The 20,840-nt window shown below is 41.0% G+C and overlaps 1 non-coding gene and 3 pseudogenes across 1 annotated transcript; all 4 read left to right on the top strand.

Annotated features, from left to right (window-relative positions):
- Positions 1-11,479: 11,479 nt before the first annotated feature.
- Positions 11,480-13,238, top strand: LOC149512421 (18S ribosomal RNA; annotated as a pseudogene).
- Positions 13,239-13,587: 349 nt separating this feature from the next.
- On the top strand, positions 13,588-14,888 carry LOC149512420 (18S ribosomal RNA; annotated as a pseudogene).
- Positions 14,889-15,178: 290 nt separating this feature from the next.
- On the top strand, positions 15,179-15,334 carry LOC149512419 (5.8S ribosomal RNA). The gene has a single exon (XR_016332233.1). It is a non-coding gene; the product is annotated as a 5.8S ribosomal RNA (ribosomal RNA).
- A 231-nt stretch (positions 15,335-15,565) lies between these two features.
- Positions 15,566-18,791, top strand: LOC149512418 (25S ribosomal RNA; annotated as a pseudogene).
- Positions 18,792-20,840: the final 2,049 nt, after the last annotated feature.

Below are 20,840 nucleotides of genomic sequence, written 5' to 3'. Positions count from 1 at the left end.
AACTATTCCTTGACTCAAAAAGAACCCCTAGGCTTGGACCAGCTTGTGGACTATGCCATATCACATGCCTTGACCTCCATCGACATTGAAGGACCCTTAGTGCATGCACTTGCCTTAACCACTATCAAGACTTGTTGGCCCTTTATCTCAACACATGCTTTGACCCCCATCGACACATTCTAGCTTTTATGTAGGCAATTCCCTCGAACATGATCAGCACATGTTGGGCCTCACACTATGCGTAAGTATCCTAGGCCTAAGTTACGCACCATGTGCACCATGATTGGGCAATAGGTGGGTTCAAGCACATCATCATATTTTTGTTGTGCCAATGACATTTTTATGGTTGTAAATTCATATAATGGTCCCTTAAGCCTTCATGTGAAGTTTCATAGCAAGATGATTCGTTTTTTTATTTTTCACAAATTTTAAAATTTTTCTCAATTTAGATTTTTTGAAATTTTTTTAAAAGGAGTTTTGGCCCTAATTTTGGTATACATGATCTTTGTATTTTTATTGGCTTCCATAAAAAAAATTTACCTAAAAAATTGAAGTGTAGAAAATTTTTTGTCCATTCGAAAAAAATGCCCCTATTTTAGACTCTCGAATGGCTACTAGTTGTGAACTTGTAAAAGCTCTTACGCTATTTAAAAGGTGTGAGTTGTCAAGGTTCCTTAGGGATATAGGGCCAATATAAGGGCCAAAGACTAGTACCCATCATATATAATGTGTGCACACCTCTCTGGCCCTTACCCCCAATCATTGGAACCTCTAATGCCACCGATCAAGTTCTCCAACGATGGTGCCCTAGGTAAAAAAATGCTGAACTAGCATACGCCTGAGTCCAATATGTGCACCGTGGCCTAGAATCAAACTTTGACTAAGGCCTCAACCATCAATGGTATATGCTAGTGCATGGTACGGGTACATGCCTCGAACATCATTAGCACAAGTTAGCCTTTGGTATAGGCACTTGCCTCGACCACCATTGACACAAGCTGGCACTAGGTATGGGCACTTGCCTTAACCACCATTGGCATATGTTGGCCTTTGGTTTGGGCACATGCCTCTATCAGCATTGGTAGTAGATGGCTTTCAGTGTAGGTAGTTGCTTTAAACACTATCAACACATGCTGGGCCTTGGTGTCATCACATGCCTTGACCACCATCAAAACTTGTCAAATCTTGGTGCAAGATGTGCCTATTTGAAAAAAGTGTTCGCACTTCAGATGCTCTAATGTCTACTATAAGCATATTTATAAAATCTCTCATACTTTTTAAGAGTTGGTTGTTCGAGCCCCCTTTTCCCTTCTATAAGAGAAGTAGGTGTACATGATGGGCCTATCATTGCATATATCCATGATAATGTCCTTGGAGTAAAATCTAGGCCATTCTTGCCTTTTTATCATATTTTCTGGTGAATGGTTAGTTTAGTGACCTATAGGCACCTATGGCTTTGACCAGATAACATGCATGTGAAAAAGGGGCTTAGTTGTGCTAAGCTCAAGCCCGTGCCTATGTCACAAGCCATGAGCTTAAGCCTAGCTACCATGTAGCCTTAGGTGGGAAACTACCATTTGTATCCCTAAGTCAACCTTTAAACCAACTTGGTGTCATGCACTAATCGACTATGTCATGCACTTATGTTAGAACTCGACTAACCTATTAAGAGTTTAAGAGAAAGCTAGGAAGGAAATGGTCAAGGCAAGAGTAGTTTATTTACTTGATTAGGTATGTACACTTGCTATTGGAACACAGTCCCTATGTGTTCTCTACAAAGGCTTTCAAAGCCTATGTCCCTAATGCTCGCACTCTTTTTTCGTTATGCTGTCACTTGGTTATGGTTTATGTACGAATGAGGAAAAGGCTCTCACATTTATACTTGAGCCCTCTTGGCACTTATGGTTATAATGAATCCAAGTGTATGGCCTTTAAGAGCTTTCTACACAGTTTTATGGTGTCTACACTTCAACAAGGTAGGCTAAGGCCTTTTTAGAGATATGCTGGTTTCAAGCTCCCTATTAAGCACTTGGGTTTGGAAAAGCCCAAGCATTTTCACTTAATGCCCATGCCTAGTGTGTTCCAGAGTCTTCTCTATTTAGGTGCCACTCTACATGTGGCTAGGGCCTTCTAAAGGCTTTTTCATCTAGATGCTACAATGCTTGTCACTATGCCTATGCTTGGTCTTTCTAAAACTTTTGGTACCCGTGCACTTAGCCTACCTACAGGCTTGTCTAACTCTTCCATGTTCTAGGCCTTTCTATGTCTAACTACTTGTACCACATCTTAAGGTGTTCTAAAACCTTTTAGCAAGCAATCTTCTTGCCTGACACTGTATAGCTCACCATGAAGGTACTCTTACACTCTAGTGTTGGCCTTGGCCCATACACTTGGGTAAAGTATGTGCCTTTAAGAACTTGGTCTTGGACCTACCTAATGCTTTACCTCACCATCTTGAGCAAGTCCCATCATGTGACCCTCTTGGTCGATGACTCATGCATGATCCATGACATTCTCCCTCACTTATTCTAGCAATGCCCTTGTTGCTAGAGGAATGCCAATCCTTCACCACACGTGCATGCTAGATTGATGTTTATCTCTTATCCCAATGGCTTTTGGCACCTAATCATGATCATCCATTTCTATTACCTTAACACTGATGTCTCTATTATTAAACTGACTTTCTCCTTAGAGTCACCCACTGTGCACTTTGATAAAAGGGGTCTAGTTGATCTCTTTGGTTTGACTGGTGGCTCTCCATGTCTACACTCTGCTGATTTTATTGGCTTGATTGGTGGCTCTTTATAGCCACACCATTATCACCTTTATCAGGAGCTTCAGAGGTTTGTTTTTTTTGGCTCAATCAAATAGCACTGAGCTTCAGCACACCATTGGAGTCTTTAAGGTGCTGATTGCTACCATTATTCTTACTGTTGGACTCCTTATAAGTTTTTACAATGGCTACAAGCTTCTTTTATTATGGGTAATCTTTAGGCCTATGTGATCTTAAACACAAGAAGTAGGTAAAAGTAATGGCCTTCTTATCTTTGTCCTTGTTAGACTCCTCGACCCTTTCCTTGTGATGCCAAAGCTTCTTCTCAACCTCATCTTTTGGTGAAGAGTGATTACTCTTGTCTCCCCCACTTAAGCTACTATCCCTAGTCTTGGGAGACTTGGTGCACTCATACTTGACCAATGATTTGGAAATTACAATTGCCTAACTCAAGTCTTGGACCTTATGCCACTTTAACTTGATTTTTGCCCATGGCTTTAACCTATCAAGGAAGTAGAACAAGGCTTCTTTCTCACCCATGTTAGGAACCATAAGTGATAATTCTAAGAACTCCTGACAATAGTCTTACACTCTTTCCATTTGAGTGAGCTAACGAAGCTTCACCCAAGCTTCCTCTTCTCATACTCTAGTTTAAACTATCTTGTTAGTTTCCTCACAAATTGATTTGATGTGGTGTTACAGTCTCCCCTTGTTACATGCTATTGCACCTTTGACAACTCCATAATAGGGCCACATCAATTAAGTTCATGGCAACAGTGCTTACCTTAGCCTCTTGTGCTATACCAGCCACTCAAAAGTATTACTCTATGCCCCACACGAAGTTGTTGACTTCTTTGGTTGAGTGACTTCTCGTGAATGGCTTTGGCTTAGACACTTTCATTGTAGGTCCCAAACCTTTATTTGCAACTATGGTACCTTGAAATGCAATAAACTCCAGCCTAAGTTACTCTATTTCTTCCCGTAAAGCTACCACTTGAGCCTTTAGAGCTTCATTATACTACATGAGCACTCTATCTCTAGAGTCAAGGCATCGTGCATCTCTTCCTTGAGCTCTTCTTATATCAAGTCTAACTCTTGGATGCAATCCTTAGTGTCCTAGAACTAATCCATTAAATCTCCCATGGCTAACTCACATTTTACCAATCGAGAGTCCATGGATGACAATAGATCCTTTGAACTAGCCTTTCTCCCCTTGTTATGGGTGGGTGGCCCTTTTGCACTTCACTCGTGCACTTCACCTGAAGGTTACTAGCCATGCTTTGGCACATGCACCACAATTACAAAGCTCAGACTAAGGATTTTCCATAATTTCATTAAGAGCACTCAAGTGTATTTATGCCCTATTCTTAGCACCGACAACCAACAATCACCCATACAACACTTCCCATTACAAGTCTATAGCATAATCAACCCACTAACACTTAAGCTACGCATGCACTAGAACCGACACCAACACCAACACCGACACTAACACTTAAGCTACACATTTAGAACTGGCTTGATACCAATTGTCATAGGCTAGGAGCTTAAGCCTAGCTACCATACGACCTTAGGTGGGAAACCACCATCCATATGCCTAAGTTAGCTTTTAAAAAGACTCGGTGCCATGCACAAACCAACTATGCTATGCACTTGTGCTGGAACTTGACTAACCTCTTAGGAGTGTAGGAGAAAACTATGAAAGAAATGGTTAAGGCAAGACTAGTTTATTTACTTGATGGGGTATGTTAGTCCCTATGTGTTCTCTACAAAGGCTTTTAAGGCTTAAGTCCCTAATGTTCACACTCATGCTTCCATATGTTTTCATTTAGTTATGGCTTTTGTACAAATGAGAGAAAGGCTCTACTATTTATACTTGAGCCATATTGGTACTTGTGGTTACAATAAATCAAACTATATGGCCAGTAAGGCCCTTCTAGATATTCTAAAGTGACCAGGCTCCAATAAGGTCGGCTAAGGCCTTTTTAAAGATATGCTAGTCTTAGGCTCCCTATCGAGGCCCTAGGTTTGGAAGAGTTCAGACACTTTCATTGAGTGCTTACGCCAAATGGGTTCCAAAGTCTTCTCCATCTGGGTGCCACTCTACCTATAGCTAGGGTCTTCTAAAAGATTTTTTGTCTAGGTGCTACAATGCCTGTCCATGTGCCCATGCCTAACCTTTTAGAAACTTTTGGTGCCCATGCATTTGGTCTACCTCTAGGCTTCTCTTAACCATTTCATACCTATATACATGGCCTATTTCTAGGTAGTTTTAGGCTTTTTTGTACTTGATTGCTTATCCTACATTCTAGGGTATTCTAGAACCTTCTAGCAAGCAGTTCTTATGCCTAGCACCTTGTAGCTCACTATGAGTGTACTCTTACACTCTAGCCCTAGCCTTGGCTCGCACACTTACAAAAAATATGTTCTTTTAGGACCTTAGTCTTAATCTTTCCTAGTGCTTCACTTGTACCATCTCAAGCAAGTCCCATCATATGACCCTTTTGGTCTAGGACTCATGTACGGTCTATGATATTCTCTCCCACTTATCCTAGCAATACCCTTGTTGCTAAAGGAATGTCGATCCTCTAGCACACATGCACACTGGTTCATTATTTGTCTCTTATCTTAATGGTCCTTGGCACCTAATCGTGATCATCCCTTTCTCTTACCTTGACAGTGACACGTTTGTTGCCAAACCAATTTTTGCTTAAGAGTCACCCCTATACACTCTAATGAAAGGGTCTACCTGATCTCTTTAGTTCAAATGGTGGCTTTCCATGACTACACTCTATTAATCCTATTGGCTTGACTAGTGGCTCTCCATAGCCACACCATTATCACTTTCATTGAGAGCTTGAGAAGTTTGCTTCACTTGGTTCATCGGAATAGCACCAAGCCTCAACACACCATTAGAGTCCTCAACGTGCTGATTGTTACCATTATTCTTGCCATTAGACTCTTTATAAGTCTCCACAATGCCTACAAGCTTCTTCTATTATGGTCTATCCCTAGGTATATGTGACCCTGAACACAAGAAGTGACTCAAAGTAATAGCCTTCTTACCTTTGTCTTTGTTAGGCTCTTCAACCCTTGCATTGTGATGTCATGGCTTTTCCTTAACCTCATCCTCTAATGAAAAGCAGTTACTCTTGTCTCCTCCACTTAAGCTATTGCCCTTAGGCTTAAAAAACTTGGTATGTTGATACTTAACTAATGATTTGGCAACTGTAATTGCCTGACTCAAGTTTTGGACCTTACGCTGCTTCAGCTTGATACTTGCCTATGACTTTAATTAGTAAAAGAAGTAGAACAAGGCTTCTTGCATGCTGGGAACCATAAGTGATAGTTTCAAGAACTCTCGATAATAGTCTCACACTCTACCCTTTTGAGTGAATTGGTGAAGCTTTGCCTAAGCTTTTTCTTTTGCATACTCTAGCTTAAACTGTTTTATTAGTTCCCTCACAAACTGATCTTACGTGGTGATTGTAGTGTTCCCTCGTTACATGTTATTGTACCTTCGATGCCACTATAATAAGGCCACATTAGTTAAGTACATGGTAGCAAGCTTACCATGGCTTCTTCCACTGTACTAACCATTAGGATGTACTACCCTATGCCTCACATGAAGTTGTCAACTTTTTTAGTTGAGCAACTTCTCATGAATGGGTTTGGCTTAGGACTTTCACCCTAGGTCCTAAACCTTTATTTTTAACTATGCAATCCAAAATGTAACAAACTCCTGCTTGAGTTGCTTTAGTTCTTTTCGTAAGGATGCCACTTGAGCCTTTAGAGCTTCATTGTGTTGCGTAAGCACTTCCATCTCTTGAGTCAAGACACTATGCATCTCTTTTTTAAGCTCTTCCTATGCCAAGTCCAATTGTTGGATGCAATCCTCAGTGTCTTTAAACTGATCCCTCCAATCTCCTATCGCTAACTTTCATTTTGCCAACTGAAAAGCCATGGATGACAATCTATCCTTTGAACTAGTCTTTCTCTCCTTGCTTGTGGGTGGGTTGCCCTCTTGCACTTCACTTATGCACTCCACTTGAAAATTACTAGCCATACTTTTTCATGCGCACCATAATTACAAAGCTTGGACTAAGGACTTCCAACAATTTACTTAAGAGCACTCACACGTATTTATACCCCACGCTTGGCATTGACAACTAGCAATCACTTGCACAATACTTCCCAATGCAAGTTTACAGCATAACTGACACACTAACATACAAGCTACCTGTGCACTTAGACTGACATTAACACTGATCGTAACCAAGGTTTGAAACTTACTCTGATACCAACTCTAGTTAAAAATAGCACTGATACCAACTATCATGGGCTGGGAGCTTAAGCCTAGCTACCATGCAACCTTAGGTAGAAAACTACCATTTGTATGCCTAAGTTAGTCTTTAAACTGACTAGGTGCCATGCACTAATCGATTATGCTGTTCAGTTGTGCTGGAACTCAACTAACCTCTAAGGAGTTTAAAAAAAAGCTAAAAAGGAAATGGTTAAGGCATTAGTAGTTTATTTACTTGATGGGGTATGTACACTTACTCTTGGAACACAGCCCCTTATGTGTTCTTTACAAAGGCTCTCAAGGCTTATATCGCTAATGCTTACATTCTTGCTTCTCTATGTTCATTTGGTTATGGCTTATGTATAAATGAGGGGGAGGTTCTCCTATTTATACTTGAGCCCCTTTGGTAATTATGGTTATAATGAATCCAAGTGTATGGCCATTCAGGGCCTTCTAGATAGTTTTAGGGTTTCCAAGCTTTAACAAAGTCAGTTAAGGCCTTTCTAGAGATATACTGGTTTTAGGCTCCTTACCAAAACCTAGGGTCTGAAAGAGTTAGGCCACTTTCAGTGAGTGCCCACACCTAATAGGTTCTAAACTCTTCTCCATCTAAGTGCCACTCTACTCACAGCTAAGGTCTTCTAGAGGCTTTTTCTCTAGGTGCTACAGTGCCTATCACTATGCCCATGGCCAAACCTTCTGGGACCTTCGATGCCCATACACATGGCCTACCTTTAGGGTTTTTTAGGCATTTTCATGCTTGTGTGCGTGGCCTGTCTCTAGATGGTTCTAGACCTTTCTATGTCTGTTTACCTGTGCCACATCCTAGGGTGTTCTTAAACCTTTTAGCAAGTACTCCTTATGCCTAGCATTGTGTAACTTACCATGAGTTTACTCCTACACCTGGCCTTAGCATTAGTTTGCACACTTGGTTAAAGTATGTGGTTTTAAAACCTTGGTCTTAATCCTTCTTAGTGATTCACTTGCACCATCTCTAGCAAGTCCTGGCCGTGACCTTCTTGGTCTAGGACTCATACATAGCCCATGATATCTATGGCTGATGTTGCCCCAAACCTCAAACTAAGTCCTTAAATTAAGCAACGGCTCATTGGGGTGGTGCAAGCAGAAGCTGCTATCTCAAGCTTGGTCTTGCCTAGTCTTTCAAGTATTTGGTAATCTAGTGGTCCTTTCTCATCGACCACAAAAATGCCTTGGCCTGGCCAAGCCCATGCATGTAGCCAATGCTGTCTAAGACCCCAAGAACAAGTTCCTAAATCAAGCAATTCCCCTTGGGGTGGTGGTAGTGGAGTTTGCGTGTGAGGCCCTAGCCAGACCAAGTATTGGTGGTGTCATGTCATTATTACCTATTGGTTGGCAAAGGCAGTCTTATGCCTTTGCTTGTGTTTTTTTCGTGCCAAGTGGTTATGGCATGGCCTCGTAGATTATTTCTTCTGTTCACTCATCAAGTAATCGATTGGGTAGGTTATGGACCAGTGTGCATGGCTACTACCACATGTATGCAATAGGCATATGAGTCGTGCTATGGTTATGTGTGTTGATAGGCTCCATGCTTGATTCATCAAACTGTTGACATGCCATCATCTTTAATCTCCCCCATGTGGTCATCTTACCCTGGGGCACAATCGAGATCTTATGCTGTATAACTAAATTGATTAAAACTGGATGTCTTGGTATCCTTCATCCATCTTATGCCTTAGGGGCTATGGGTTAGACCACAATCATGCCCCATGTCCCAAGTGTGCCACCCAAACCTGTGTGGCCACATTGGTGCAGTAGTGTTCGATCAGGCTCACAGATGCGAAATGTTTTATGGACATAGGATTTTAACCCTTGTTCATTCGATGTTATGCATTTTACATGCTCAACATGCATAACACTCGTGCTCCATGTTACCTCTCTTTGTTGCTCTGTCAGTGTATTGAGGCCCATGCAATGCTAACATCTTAAAAGAATGCTACATGGTTGATCCTGCCAGTGTCAAAAGCTTGTCTCAAAGATTAAGCCATGCATGTGTAAGTATGAACTAGTTCAAACTGTGAAACTACAAATGGCTCATTAAATCAATTATAGTTTGTTTGATGGTATCTACTACTCAAATGACCATAATAATTCAAGAGCTAATACGTACAACAAACCCTAACTTCTAGAAGGGATGCATTTATTAGATAAAAGGTTGACGCAGGCTTTGACAATTGCTCTAATGATTCATAGTAACTCAACAAATTACGTGGCCTTTATGCCGGTGATGCATCATTCAAATTTCTACCTTATCAACCTTCAATGGTAGGATAGTAGCCTGCTATGATGGTGAAGGGTAACAGAGAATTAGGGTTCAATTTCGAAGAGAAGGCTTAAGAAATGACTAGCAAATTCAAAAAAGGTAGCAAGTGTGCAAATTACCCAATCCTAACATGAGGTGGTAGTCATAATAAATAACAATATCTGGCTCTATGAGTTTGGTAATTTAAACCTTAGGTAGGAAACTACCATTTGTATGCCTAAATTAGTCTTTAAATCGACTAGGTGCCATGCACTAATTGATTATGCCATTCGTTTGTGCTAGAACTCAACTAACCTCCTAAGAGTTTAGAAAAAAGCTAGAAAGGAAACGGTTAAGGCAATAGTAGTTTATTTACTTGATGGGGTATGTACACTTACTCTTGGAACACAGCCCCTTATGTGTTCTCTACAAAGGCTCTCAAGGCCTATGTCGCTAATGCTTACATTCTTGCTTCTTTATTTTCACTTGGTTATGGCTTATGTATAAATAAGGGGGAGGTTCTCCTATTTATACTTGAGCCCCTTTGGTACTTATGGTTATAATGAATCCAAGTGTATGGCCATTAAAGGCCTTCTAGATAGTTTTAGGGTTTTCAAGCTTTAACAAAGTCAGCTAAGGCCTTTCTAGAGATATACTGGTTTTAGGCTCCTTACCAAGCCCTTGGGTCTGAAAGAGTCAGGGCACTTTTGGTGAGTGCCCACACCTAATAGGTTCTAAAGTCTTTTCCATTTAAATGCCATTTTCCTCATAGTTAGGGTCTTTTAGAGGTTTTTTCTCTAGGTGCTACAGTGCCTATCACTATGCCCATACCCAACCCTTCTGGGAGCTTCGATCGCCACACACCTGGCCTATCTTTAAGGTTTTCTAGGCACTTTCATGCCTGTGTGCATGGCCTGTCTCTAAATGGTTCTAGACCTTTTTATGTCTGACTACCTATGCCATATCCTAGGGTGCTCTTGAACCTTCTAACAAGTAGTCCTCATGCCTAGCATTGTGCAACTTACCATGAGTTTACTCCTACACTCTGGCCTTAGCCTTAGTTTGCACACTTAGTTAAAGTATGTGCCTTTAAGACCTTGGTCTCAATCCTTCCTAGTGATTCACTTGTACCATCTCTAGCAAGTCCCGATCGTGACCCTCTTGGCCTAGGACTCATACACAGTTCATGACATCTATGGCTGATGCTATCCTAGACCCTAAACCAAGTCCCTAAATTAAGCAACGACTCTTTAGGGTGGTGCAAGCAGAAACTGCTATCTCAGGCTTGGTCTTGCCTAGTCTTTCAAGTATTTGGTAATCTAGTGGTCCTTTCTCATCAACCACAAAAATGCCTTAGCCCGACCAAGCCCTTGCATGCAGCCAATGCTATCTAACACCTCAAGAACAAGTCCCTAAATCAGGCAATGTCCCCTTGGGGTGGTGGCAGTGGAGTTTGCGTGTGAGGCCCTAGCCAGACCAAGCATTGGTGGTGTCATGTCATTATTACCTATTGGTTAGCAAAGGCAATCTCGTGGCCCTTGGTTGTGTTTTTCCCCAGCCAAGTGGTTATGGTATGGCCTCGTAGATCATTTCCTCTGTTCACTCATTGAGTAATCGATTAGGTAGGTTATGGACCAGTGTGCATGGTTGCTACCATATGTATGCAATAGGCATATGAGTAGTGCTATGGTCATGTGTGTTGACAGGCTCCATACTTGATTCATCGAACTGTTGACATGCCATCATCTTTAATCTCCCTCATGTGGTCATCGTTCCCTAGGGGCACAATCGAGATCTTATGCTGCATACCTAAATCGATTGAAATTGGATGTCTTAGCATCCTTCATCCATCTTGTGTCCTTAGGGGCTATGGGTTAGACCTCAATCATGCCCCATGTCTCAAGTGTACCACCCAAACCTGTGTGGCCACATTGGTGTAGTAATGTTCGATCAAGCTCTCAGATGTGAAATGTTCTATGGGCACAGGATTTTAACCCTTGTTCATTCGATGCTATGCATTTTACATGCTCAACATGTATAACACTTATGCTCCATGTTGGCTCTCTTTGTTGCTCTGTCAGTGTATTGAGGTCCATACGGTGCTAACATCCTAAAGGAATGCTATGTGGTTGATCCTACTAGTGTCAAAAGCTTGTCTCAAAGATTAAGCCATACATGTGTAAGTATAACTAATTCAAACTGTGAAACTACAAATTGCTCATTAAATCAATTATAGTTTGTTTGATGGTATCTACTACTCAAATGACCATAGTAATTCTAGAGCTGATACGTGCAACGAACCCCGACTTCTAGAAGGGATGCATTAATTAAATAAAGGTTGATGTGAGCTTTGACCATTGCTCTAATGATTCATAGTAACTCAACAATTTGCACGGCCTTTATACCAATGACGCATCATTCAAATTTCTACCCTATCAACTTTCGATGGTAGGATAGTGGCCTACCATGGTGGTGAAGGGTAACAGAAAATTAGGGTTCAATTCCGAAAAGAGAGCCTAAGAAATGACTAGCAAATCCAAAAAAGGTAGCAAGTGTGCAAATTACCAAAATCCTGACATGAGGTGGTAATCACAATAAATAATAATATTGGGCTCTATAAGTTTGGTAATTTAAATGAGTACAATCTAAATCCCTTAATAAGGATCCATTGGAGGGCAAGTTGGTGTGAGTAGCTATGGTAATACCAGTTTTAATGGGACATATTTAAGTTGTTACAGTTAAAAAGCTCATGGTTGAAATTAGGGTTAGGTCATCTGGCCTATCCACAGTGACCATCTATCTACTCATCCTTCTGCTAGAGATGTGCTCCTAGCCTTAACTGGTCTGGTCATTCCTCTAGTGCTATTGTTTTGAAAAAAATAGAGTGCTCAAAGTAGGCCTATGCTTGTATACATTAGCATAAGATAACATTATAGGATTTCTATCCTATTGTGGTGGCCTTTGAGATCAAAGTAATGATTAACAAGGATAGTCGAGGGCATTCGTATTTCATAGTCAGAGGTGAAATTTTTGGATTTATGAAAGATGAACAATTGTGAAAGTATTTACCAAAGATGTTTTCATTAATCAAGAATGAAAGTTGCAAGCTTGATGATGATTAGATATCATCTAGTCTCAACCATAAATGATGTCGACCAAGGATTGATGGATGTTACTTTCAAGACTCCATCGACACCTTATGAGAAATCAAAGTCTTTAGGTTTTGGGGGGAGTATGGTTACAAGGCTAAAAATTAAAAGAATTTATGGAAGGGCACCACTTGGAGTGCAACCTATGGCTTAATTTGACTCAATACAAGGAAACTTACCAGGTCTAGACATAGTAAAGGTTGATAGACTGAGAACTCTTTCTTGATTCTATGGAAGATGGTGCATGGTAGTTCTTAGTTGGTGGATTGATTTGTCTAGTTAAATCCATTAACGAACAAGACCTCAGCTTGCTAACTAGCTATATAGAGGTGATCTTTTGTGGCTAGCTTCTTAGAGGGACTATGGCTACTTAAGCTAAGGAAGTTTGAGGTAATGACAGGTTTATGATGCCCTTAGATGTTATAGGTTGCATGTGTGCTACGCTGATGTATTTAATGAGTCTATAGCCTTGGCTGACAGGTTCGGGTAATCTTTAAAATTTCATCATGCTGAGGATAGTAAGTGCAAGTCATCAGCTCATGTTGACTACATCCTTGCCCTTTTTACACACCGTCTATCCTACTGATTGAATGTCTAGTGAAGTGTTTGGATCATGGTGATGTGGATTGTTTGCTACCTATGACATCATGGGAAGTCCACTGAACCTTATCATTTAGAGGAAAGAGAGGTTGTAACAATGTTTTTATAGGTGAAATGAGGGAAGGATCATTGTCGAAACTCGCTCAATGAATGACCCACAAATGTGTTACTGAAACACTGAGAGGGCAAGCGTGCCTTCATACCCTGAGCCCTTTCTAGCCATGGGCGTGTGCGAAGGTCAATTTGTTTTGCCTCTTGAATGGGCAAAATGATTGGTATCATTGTTTGTGGCCAAATAACGAGCCCTCGATGCATATCACACTAAAGAACTAGAATGAAAAAGAGCACATGTGATGTTGCTATCCCTTTCGCAGTGTGTTTGCAGGTGGCACTGTGACTCCTTTTGTCATAGAAAACCAAAATGACTCTCAGCAATAGATATCTCAGGTTTTACATTGATGAAAAACGTAGCAAAATGTTATACTTGGTAAGAATTGCAAAATCCCATGTATAGAAAAATTCTTGTATTTTTGTTGGCATCCACAAAAACATTCAGCTAAAAAATCAGTGTAGAAGATTTTGTGGCCATTTGAAAAAAGTGTCCCCATTTCAGACACTTGAATGGCTACTGACTGTGAACCATAAAAGCTTTGATGCTCATTAAGGAGTTGTGAGTTATTGAGGTTCATTGGGTGATAGAGGGCCAATTTAAGGGCCAAGGACCAGCACCCATACATATCATGTGCGCACACCCCCTAGCCCCCCACCTCTAATCGTCGAAACCCCCATTGCTGTTGGTTCTCTTTTTTTATGATGCTATGGCGATTAGAGTAATGATTAATAGAGATAGTCAAGGACATTCGTATTTCATAGTCAAAGGTGAAATTCTTGGATTTATGAAAGATGAACAACTGTAAAAGCATTTGCCAAGGATGTTTTCATTAATCAAGAATGGAAGTTAAAAGCTCAAAGACGATTAGATATTGTCTTAGTCTTAACCATAAATGATGCCAACCAAGGATCAATGGATGTTACATTTAGGACTCCTCTAGCACCTTATAAGCAATGAAAGTTTTTGGGTTTCAGGTGGAGTATGGTCACAAGGCTGAAACTTAAAGGAATTGATGAAAGGGCACCACTAGTAGTGAGGCCTATGGCTTAATTTGACTCAACACATGGAAACTTACCAAGTCTAGACATACTAAGGATTGATAGATTACGAGCTCTTTTTTTATTCTATGGGTGGTAGTGCATGGCCATTCTTAGTTGGTAGAGCGATTTGTTTGGTTAATTCAATTAACGAACAAGATCTTAGCCTACTAACTAGCTATGCAAAGGTGAACCTTCGTGGCTAGCTTCTTAGAATGACTACGGCCTTTTAGGCTAAAGAAGTTTGAGGCAATAATAAGTTTATGATACCCTTAGATATTTTGGGCCGCACACATAATACACTAATGTATTCAATGTGTCTATAGCTTTGGCTGATAGGGTCGGGTAATTTTTGAAATTTCATCATTATAGGGATAGATCATTACCATTGTTGGTCTTCAATGAGGAATTCCTAGTAATCGTGATTCATCAACTTGCATTAACTACATCTCTACCTTTTGTACACACCACATGTCACTCCTACCAATTGAATGGTCCATGAAGTGTTCAAATTATGGTGACGTGGATGGTTTGCTACCTACGACATCATGAGAAGTCCACCAAACTTTATCATTTAGGGGAAGGAGAAGTCATAACAAGGTTTTCATAGGTAAACTTATGGAAGGATCATTGTTGAAACTTTCTCAATGAATGACATGTGAATATCTTAACAAAACATCGATGGGGAGAGATTGCCTTCGTGCCCCAAGGCTCTTTCGATTGTAGGTGTGCACGATGGTCACTTTGTTTTGCCTATCGAGTGAGCAAAACAATCAGTGTCATCATTTGTGGTCAAATAACGAATCCCCAGCATGAATCACACCAAGGGATCGAAATGAAAAAAAGCGTGTGTGCCATTGTCATCGGTTCACATTGCATGCATGGGTGGCACCTTGACTCCTTTTGTCATGAAAAACCAAAACAACTCTCAACAATGGATATCTCGACTCTTGCATCGATAAAGAACATAGTGAAATATGATACTTGGTGTGAATTGCAGAATCCCATGAACCATCGAGTCTTTGAATGCAAGTTTCACCCCAAGCCATTAGGTAAAAGGCCTAATTGCCTGGGTGTCATGTATCATCACCCCCTCTAACCCCTGACCCATCAAGCTTCAGGCAAAGGGGCAAAAGATGGCCTTCTATGATCTCGTCGGTTGTCAATGGCCCAAAAGTGAGTCCTCGATAATGATAGTGCTATGACCGTTGTTGGTAAAGCTCCCAGCATGCATTATCTCTAATGACGAGCATTTATTTTCCATCTAAACCCCATCAGACCCCTCGCATCACTCATCAATGCTCGCATCGTGACCCTAGGTTAGGCAAGATTACTCTCTGAGTTTAAGCATATTAGTAAGTAAAGGAAAAGAAACTTACTAGGATTCCCCTAGTAATGATGAGCAAATTGGGAAAAGCCTAACTTAATAATCTGGCACCTTTGTGTCCAAATTGTAGTCTGGAGAAGCATCCTCAATGGTGGACTGGGCCCAAGTCCACTAGAAAGAGGTATCGAAGAAGGTGAAAGCCCTGTTATGCCTAGACCCTGTTACACCATGGGAATTATCTGTGAGTCGAATTGTTTAGGAATGTAGCCCTAATGGGGTAGTAAATTCTATCCAAGGCTGAATACAAGGAATAGACCAATAACGAACAAGTATCAAGAGGGAAAGATGAAAAAGACTTTAAAAAAGAGTCAAAAAGTGCATGAAATTATCAGTAAAAAAGTAGATGGGGGCTAGGGATGCACCTCAGTTGGATGTGGAATGGCGAGAGCTACCAATCGACTTGGGGCATGGATTGATATAAATCATGGCAATGGCACAAGCTCAAGCTTTTTATATGCCTACAGAGACATTGTCGCCACTATCGTGGAATGCAACACATGCCATCTAGATGTATGTCAGCCCACATGTGCTTTTGGGGTCAACCTACAGGCTCTCCATCTAGCCCATCTTGAAACTCAAACCAAGGAGTCTGACATGTCTGCAAGTGAATGAGCTAGAAAACCCATAAGGCGCAAGGAAACTAATTGGCAAGATCCCTCGCAAGTGCGCTACTGACCAACCTTGATCTTTTGAACTGTGTGAGTGAGGCAAAGGTAGAGGAAACTCTGGTGGAGGCCCGTAGCAATACTAACATGCAAATCATTTGTCTGACTTGGCTATAGGGTGAAAAACTAATTGAAATGTTGAGTAGCTAGCTCCTTCTAAAGTTTCTCTCAGGATAGCTAGAGCCCTTAGCAAGTTTTATCAAGTAAAGCCAATGATTAAAGGCATCGGAGGTGCAACACCCTTGACCTATTCTCAAACTTTAAATAGGTAAGAGGGTGAGGCTCCTTTATGAAGCCGTTCCATGGAATTGTGAGCTCTTAGTGGGCCATTTTGTTAAGCAAAAATGGTGATGCAGGATGAACTAGAAGCTAGGTTACGATGCCTAACTACATGCTAACCTAGAACCCACAAAGGGTGTTGGTCAATTAAGATAATAGAACAGTGGTAATAAAAGTCAAAATCCATTAAGGAGTGTGTAATAACTCACGTGCCTACCAAATCAACTAGCTCTAAAAATGGATGGTGCTTAAGTACACAACCTAGGGCAAGGGCTAGGCCCTAATGAATAGCAAGGTATGGAGGCACTGCAAAACCTAAAGCATGAGCAGAGCAACCATCAGTATAGATCTTGGTGGTAGTAGCAAATATTCGAATAAGAACTTTAGAGGCTAAAGAAGGGAAAGGTTCCATGTGAATGGCAATTGCACATGGGTTAGTCGATCCTAAAAGATGGGGAAAGGTCATCTGATAACACATCCAGCACAAGCTTCAAAAGGGAATCAAGCTAAAATTCCTAAACCAAGATACAGTGACTAATGGCAACATTAAAGAGTTTGAAGATGTTGGTGGGGGCCTCAGAAAGAGTTATCTTTTTTATTTAATGGCTTGCCTACCCTAAAAATGGCTCAACCAAAGGTAGGGTCCAACAACCAAAAGAGCACTACATGTTGCATGGTTTCTAATGTGCCCCTACCGGCCTTTGAAAATCTAGAGAACCAACTACCATCCATGCCTAATCATACTCATAATCGCATCAGGTCTCTAAGGTGAGCAACCTTTGGTCGATGAACCAATATAGGTAAAGGATTTTGATAAAATGGGTTTGTAACCTTAGGAAAAGGGTTAGCTCTAAAGGCTAGGCATGGGGTCCCAATCCTGAACCCATCGGCTACTAGTGCACTACTTGAGCTACTATTACAATGAGAATGGGTCATCACATGCCAGCTAGGGGATGGACTGGGAATGGCTCCCTTGGAGGTCTTTCCTAGATGATGAATAGTTGACTTAGAACTATTATGAATAAGGGGAATCCAACTATTTAATTAAAACAAAGCATTGCAATGGTCCCTACGGATGCTCACTCAATGTGATTTTTGCCAATGCTCTGAATGTCAAAGTGAAAAAATTCAACCAAGTGCAGGTAAATAACGGGAGTAACTATGACTCTTTTAGGGTAACCAAATGCCTCGTCATCTAATTAGTGACGTGCATAAATGGATTAATGAGATTCCCATTATCCCTATTTACTATCCAACAAAACAACAACTAAGGGAATGAGCTTGGCAAAGTCCAACTTTGTGAAATGACTTGAGAGGTATAGGATAAGTGGGAGCCATTGGGCAAAATTGAAATATCACAACTTTTAACATTATTTTACTTATTCCATGAATCAAAAGTGGGACATGACCTTTTCTTTTGGAACTTTGTTAGCTGGGGAGTTTGGCTAAGGTAGCACATTTGTTAAAAGATAATGCAGGTGTCCTAAGATGAGCTTAACAAGAATAGAAATCTTGTGTGGAACAAAAGGGTAAAAGGTTATTTGATTCTATTTTCCAGTACGAATATGAATCATGAAAGTGTGGCCTATCGATCCTTTAGACCTTTAAAATTTGAAGCTAGAGGTGTTAGAAAAGTTACAAGAGGGATAATTGGCTTATGATAACCAAGCATTCATAGCAACATTGCTTTTTGATTCTTTGATGTTGGCTTTTCCTATCATTGTGAAGCAGAATTCACCAAGTGTTAGATTGTTCACCCATACCACTAGAAAACATGAGCTAGGTTTAGACTACCATGAAACAAGTTAGTTTTACCCTACTAGTGGTAGTGTCACACCTAGTATGAGAAAAACCATTGATTGGCATAATTGGTCATCGTGTTTGGTTGGAAAGCTAGTAGTGTGAAGCTACCACGCACTAGATTATGACTGAACACCTCTAAGTTAGAATCTAGGCTAGAAATAATGCACACACCCATTGCACGATTGCCAACCTTAGTAGGGGCCCATGGCCCTCAATGGCACATGTCGTAGGTGTAACCCTTACGACGGACAAGCCATACGGGCCTCCTTAGGGCTCATTCCCATAGAGTGGTGGGTAAAATCTTTTACAAATGGCTTAAATATGTGATAAGGTATTGTAAGTGGTAGAATGGCCTTGCTACCATGATCCACTAAGATTCAACCTTTCATCACTTCGATTCATCCCTCTCTTACTTCATACCCACCAAAGTCCACTCATTTCATTTTTTACACTGCATACCTCTGGGGTTGGGGATGAATGGTGTTCTTTATTGCAATCGATTTGGCTGGGCGATGACATCCCTTTCTTAGGAGTCCAAGTAAACAACAACCAAATGCCTTTGGTATTTGTTACAGAGACGGGCTTGCCCTTGGTACAGGCACTTGCCTCGAACTCAATCAGCACATAATGGCCCTTAGTGTAAGTTGTTGCCTCAAACACCATCAACAACATCTGGCCTTTGGTTGGTGCAGGCAATCTCATCAAACATAATCAGCAGATGCTAGCCCATTGTTGCCTTAGACACCATATGTAGATGGTAGTGTCACAGACCTAAGAAAGAGTCCTGAATCCCACATCGAACATAATAGGAGGGTCACTAGGGTATAAAAGGGTTCACACCACCTCTTCCTCGTGAGGCACCTTTTGTAAGACAAAACCATGAGGCCAAGGGGGCCACAATGGACAATATCTCATAAGGGTGTGAACCATGGCGGTTAGACTGATCCAGGATGCCAGATGAGTGGATGCCTAAATCCCAGAGCCATGCGGGTTTGAAGCTTAAGTCTTGACCTGTGACAAGTGGTATCGAAGCCAACCCTATACCGTTTGATCCACGCCAAGCACCTTGAGGGAGGTAGGCAGGGTAGCCAGCCTCCGTGATGAGAACGTCACAAAGTTAGGTGGGGGAGAATGTCACAAACCTAAAAAAGAGTCTTGAATCCCACATCGAACACAAAAGGAGGGTCATTGGGGTATAAAAGGGTTCACACCACCTCTTCCTTGTAAGGCGCCTTTTGTAGGATAAAACTATAAGGCTAAGGGGGCCAGAACGGACAATACCTCACAAGGGTGTGAATCGTGGCGATTAGGCTAATCTGGGATGTCGGATGAATGGATACCTAGGTCTCAGAGTCACATGGGTTTGAAGCTTAAGTCTCGACTCATGACACTAGCGCCATGGTGCGAGATGTTGACTCAAACACCATCGTCAGATTCTAACACTTTAGGTGAAAACTTACCTTAATCATCATCGATGCAAATGGGCCCTTAGTGTAGGTTGTTACCTTGAACACCTCTTTGGTAGATGTTGGCATTTAGTACGGCATGTGTATCGTGACCCTCCCACCTAAGGCACTTGTTTGCCTTTCGATCACCATTAGCACCAAATGGTGCTCGGTGCATATGTCACGGGCGGTCTTAAGCCAATCCCTGTGTGACCTTGGATAGGGAATTGACTCCATTTGCTAGAGGTGTAAATGATACATTAGTACTCACTAGCTATTTGGGTCCAACTTAAACAAAATTCAAATTTGGCTTAGTTATTATCGAGTCAAGCTCGAACTTGAGTAGCTAGACTTATTAATCGAGCCAAATTTGATCATTCTTAATCTTAACTCGAGTAGCTCACGAGCCTAATTGACCTTTTATATTTTAATATATTTTAATTATTTTAATTAATAAAATATCTTGAACTCGAGTTCGAGCTCAAGCACAGCTAATTAAGCTTTTGTTGAATAAAAGAATCGAGCATAATCGAGCAAGCTCAAGTAGCTTAAATTCTATCTTAAGTCAAAATTGAGCTAAAAAATATAACTCAATCGAGTTTGAACTTCAAATTTCGAGTCGAGCTCAAGTCAAGTTTTGAGCTTTGAATTTTGAGTCGAGCTTAAGTTCAAGCTTAATGCTATATTGGCTTAAACTCGATCGATTACATTTTATTGTCTACCTAAGTCAGCATACTAAACTCAAGTGGTTAGCATAATTCCAGCTTGTCAAAGATTATGCTGCAATGCTCCTTCTAGAAGCCCACAAATATTGATCTTCTCAAGACTGTGTTTGGATATGTTTGTACCTTGGTCTGACCATACACTCGTACCTAGGTCTGACTGTGTGTCTGTGCATCACTCACCAGCTCTTACACCTTGGCTTGGCTCAATTCTATTGAACTTGAATACTATGCCTAAGCCTTTAGAAACTTGATCACTACCCATACCACTATTTTGGGCTAGT

The sequence above is a fragment of the Durio zibethinus genome, chromosome 22 (genome assembly GCF_047325235.1).
Source record: "Durio zibethinus cultivar Kanyao isolate XHJ-2024 chromosome 22, ASM4732523v1, whole genome shotgun sequence".
Taxonomy (NCBI): domain Eukaryota; kingdom Viridiplantae; phylum Streptophyta; class Magnoliopsida; order Malvales; family Malvaceae; genus Durio; species Durio zibethinus.
This window is presented reverse-complemented; position numbering and strand designations above follow the sequence as displayed.